This window comes from Austrofundulus limnaeus, unplaced genomic scaffold (assembly GCF_001266775.1).
Source record: "Austrofundulus limnaeus strain Quisiro unplaced genomic scaffold, Austrofundulus_limnaeus-1.0 Scaffold622, whole genome shotgun sequence".
NCBI lineage: Eukaryota > Metazoa > Chordata > Actinopteri > Cyprinodontiformes > Rivulidae > Austrofundulus > Austrofundulus limnaeus.
In genome coordinates, this window is record NW_013953024.1 from 219,524 (window position 1) to 224,264 (window position 4,741).

Here is a 4,741-nt window from a genome sequence, read left to right on the forward strand (position 1 = left end):
TAAATAAATAAATAAATAAATAAATAAATAAATAAACAAACAAACAGTACGAAAACAATACGACTCCCACTTACGCTTCACGTGCGGGGCTCATGATAATGAAAATGTGTTAGTGACATTTTTTTTAAACATTTTATTTATCTGTATCAATTCATTCACCTTCTACCTTAACGGTGTTAAAGGAAGGAAACGCGTTATGACTGTTCAGACTGAGGTCACCTCAAATACATCAGATATGTGTTTGATTTAGTTCCAGTTTTAAAAAACACCTGGCTTAGATCTGAAAACATTGGATTTGTCACATTCATAATATCATATAAAAATCAGACATGGATCCCAGAAGTGCAAAAAAAAATCCGATTTGCGGCACTTTTGCCTGCAGTGTGAACATCTGTGTTTCCTCTAAATTGGCACATGTTGTTCCCACCAGTACACAAACTAAATAAATCAATAAAAACGGCTTAAATGTTTCAACACAAACTTTACTGAGCTCGTTGAAAGAATCCCTAAGATTAGTTCTTGTGATAAAGTAATCCTTTCTTCTTGTCTCTGTAATTGCCATCCCATAATCCCCTGGTGGTTTTGTGTCTAAGGTCAACACACAGCTACACTCCTCCTGACTTTTAGACTCTTCTTAGAAAATAAAAGTCCTTCTGGTGCTTCTGTCAGTAATGTAATGAGAGCAGTGCACAGTGGTGACGATGTGACTGAACACAAAGACAGAAGATGAAGCTGAACTGGGGACAGAAAGTTTGTTCCATAAATAAAACTGAGACGATGAAAAGTTTGAAACTGAAAAAATGTGTATTTGAGACTAAAAAAATAGTTCGAAACTACTTGTCTGATTTTTTTGTTTTGTTTTTTACAGCTTCAGATGTTTGTTTTTTTAACCCCTGTTTTAAACTTCTGGTCTTATTTGACATGGGGGCGGGGCCTCAGATGACAGTGGGCGTGGAATCATGATTGACAGTTCAACGTGTCAGCTGGACAAAATACTCCCAGCTGTTGCCTTCAGGATCCATGGGAAATGGAGGTGTCTTTTATTTTTTTATTACTATTATTATTTTTTTATTTATTTATTTATTTATCTACTTTTTGCCAAAAAAAAAAAAGGCTAAGCTCTTTTAGGCTAAAAATAAATAAATAAAGAAAAAAAGGAAATGGAGGTGTCTTGAAAACATCATCCATATTCTACATTTAAATCATATTTCATATTTTAAAATCCATTTTTTTTCCACTGACTTTGTGTCGCGTGCTAACATAAGCATATTATATCAGTGAAGCATGTTATTTTTCCAAAACCAATTGCATAAACTTTTTTTTTGTTTCAATTCTATTTTTTTTCAACAATTTTCTTTCAGTTTATTTTTTTAGCTTTAACTTTAACTTTAAAGCACCAGTTTTGCTCCATAACAAAACTAGAATTTTTTAGTCAATTTTTTTCAAGTTTAAATGCATTAAATCAGTTATTAATCCTGTATAAATGTCAGCTCAGAACTGCCTCAGGATGCTGTTTAAATGAAAAAAAAAAACAATAAATCAGAGGGACGGGTGGAGAATGGCTCCGTCATAAAACAAAAACAAACATTTTCCTTGTTTTAACAACATTTTCCACTGTGGGAATTTTAAAACTGTTTCCCTGGATTCAGAAAAATGATTCAGGTGCATCATCACGGCTCTGAGACACCTCTGCTCCCTCTCTCTCTCTCTCTCTCTCTCTCTCTCTCTCTCTCTCTCTCTCTCTCTCTCTCTCTCTCTGTCTCTGTTTGCCAACTCACCTACTTCCCTCACTTTGTGGTCCATTAAATGTGTGAGCAAACACACACTTACACTGAGAGACACACACACCCATTTGTTGGGTGAATCATCGTCCAATAGATGTTTGAGATCAAGTAAAACTCTTACAGTAACACAGAGACACACAAAATGACAGATTGAAAGCAGGAGGACCGACACAAGCCCACGTCCACACTCACACACACACACACACACAAACACACACTCCTCATAGTGTTTTATTTTTGTTGAGGCTGGTAGATGGAAAAAAAAAAAGTAATTTATGCAGCAAGTCCTGAAAAAAAAAAGAGTGAGCACAAAGAGAAGTGAGCGCTGAGATGACGGGTCGCAGCAGAAAACAGGAAGTGGAATTTTCCTCTTTTTTTTCTCTTGTTTGTGAATTAATGCGATGAGTTTCTGTGAGAAATCCTCGCCGATGTTACTATGACAACAGATGAAGGAATATACCACTCTGCCGATGCTACCTGGGGGTGTTACAGGTGTTGGTGCGTGTGCACGTGGGCGGCTGTGTGTTGTTGTCAGCGGGCGGAGCGTGGTGGGATGAAACTGTGAGCTCTTTCTTTTTTTATTTAGACAAAACAAAGAGCGAACACTGACTTATAGAGCACATTTCTGTTGTGCTCATATAAATGCTTAATGCCTTCATCAGAAACTCACCCTCCTGTAGAAGCAGTGGGTTGTATTAATGAGTCAAATCTTTGAAGGATATCGCCTCTCATGCCTTTACAGCAGGGGTCTACAACCTGCAGCTTGGTGCTGAAAGCGTCTCTGCTGGGATTCAGTGGGCACCAGCCCGACCTCTCTGAAACCAGAGCTTTCTGATTCATGCTCTGGGTACGGCTGGGTAATATTGACAAAAAATTAATCAGGATTAATTGAGGTATTTAGACGATAACGATTAATTTGACATTTAATCCCCTGGAGTCCCTGGACACTTTTATGTCCTATAGTCACATGACCAGTTTAGTGGGAAAGATTTGCTCTTCGGAAAAATCTGTTCCAAACTGTGTCAAAATTACAGACTTATATACACATCAGTTGGGTACATGACGGCCTGACGGGAAACGAAAGCACGGGGAACAGGAAACTAGTATCTTCCCTTCAAAATAAGAGCTTGGATTTTAAAGTTTCCCAGTTCACCTGAAACTCATCAGACTGAAGAAGTCTCTTGGAGGAGAGACGAAACGTTTCACTAAAGAAGAACCATCCAGAAGACCTACTGATTTTTTCTTTTGATTTTTTTCTACCTGGATCAGGACGTTTTCCATGTAGTTGCTCCAGTTGACCACTAGATGTCAGTCTTCACCAGCAAAACATCTTTAAATCATTTCTGAGTCTCTAACCCCGTTAGCCGAATTGCTTTTGAGCTCCAGCGTTTAAAATTTATTTATTTTTAAAAAGGAGCTCCGATTGAAAAGTAAAATAAATCAACACAAACAAAATTTTAGTATGGATTACAAACGTTAACTGTTTTTGCTGTTGCCTTCCTGCTACGTAAGCAGACACAAAGCATTGTGGGAAATCAGAACCGTGACCCAAAGCAACAGTCAGCAGGATGTATACCTTCACAATAAGAGTGTTTATCTGGGAGGGGTGCTGTTGGATAGATCACATGTTGTGATTCATTGACAGTCATACCTTCTGCTGTTCAACATAATGATGACTGGTAGATAATTAGTTATTAGTGGTACTGCATTTTAATTTTAGAAAACACAAATCCACTTATGAATTATAAAAATTAGTAAGACCGCTAAAGCGCAAATGAAATATTTAGGTCAGCAATTAGCAGATTTGTGCTTTAGTGGGCTGGTGCCCACCACTGGGTTCAAACCATCTATCGTTACAATTTTAAAACAATAATACACCTTTCAAGCTTTTGTGGGCCACATAAAATGCCATGGCAGGCCACATTTGGCCCGTGGGCCTTGAGTTTCACACATGCTTTATCAACTTTCGATCCCCATAAATCTCAAGCTGAGGAAACATATTCTCCTCTCATATCTCTAAAGTTTGACGCGTCCGTGTACGTTGGTTTCTGAGCCCAGACGGGTGGTTCCCGTCTCTCTGACGGAGTGGTAGAGGACCGTGCCATACGGGAGGAAGTGAGGGAAACACCTGACAGAAACAAATCACAGCAGCCGTCAGCCGAGTCACTCGCTGCAGAGGAAACCCTGCTGGATGCACAAATAACCTCTTACACACACGCACACACTAACGCGTGCACACACACACACACACACAGAGGCTGCCCTGATGAACCAATCAGTCTCCTGCTGTTCTTGGCCGAAGCGAACACACACACACACACAGACACACACACTGCTGCTGATGCACTTGAACAACATTGTGCTGCTCGTTTCATTGAGGGCTTGTTTTTCCTTAAACGCAGACATGTATGAATGCTCTGAGGGTTTTCCTTTGGCTCTCATCATGTTTTATTCATAGTTTTTATTTTTTTCTCGACACAAATAGAGTGGATGAGTGTATAGACGTGGGCACTAATGCCTGTTTGTGTGTTACATCTCACTGAAGCCAGCCAAACTTATTTCTGGCAAAGCTCCGTCTTGTCTTTGTAAAGTGCGAGCACGAACTCCTGGCTGTACGTCCTACACACCTCAGGAACGCTGCTCCACTCTCTTAACTCGACCTTTTCTCCTTTTATATCTCTTCTTCTTCTTCTTCTTCTGCCCCCTCCCCTGTGAGACCAGTGGCGCCTGCAGAAATGTTTTTATGGGGGCCACTGAAAAACCAGGGGTGGCACACCAAAACTAATAACAGGAAATGTATGTTGTGTTTGCAAAAATGACAAATTGAAAACTATGGCAATATGAAGCTATGGATTTGCCAACAGGTGTTCAATTTGTAATTTCACAGATAATATCACTGATTTTATGACATTCAAGAGTAAGTATTTGTAATGTTGGGGGGACCCATTGGTGGGGGG

The 4,741-nt window shown here is 39.5% G+C and overlaps 1 protein-coding gene across 1 annotated transcript in view; it reads left to right on the top strand.

Moving 5' to 3' along the window:
• kcnn3 (potassium intermediate/small conductance calcium-activated channel, subfamily N, member 3) overlaps positions 1-4,741 on the top strand; it is a gene marked incomplete at both ends in the record, with an annotated part of 110,578 nt that overhangs the window by 85,844 nt on the left and 19,993 nt on the right.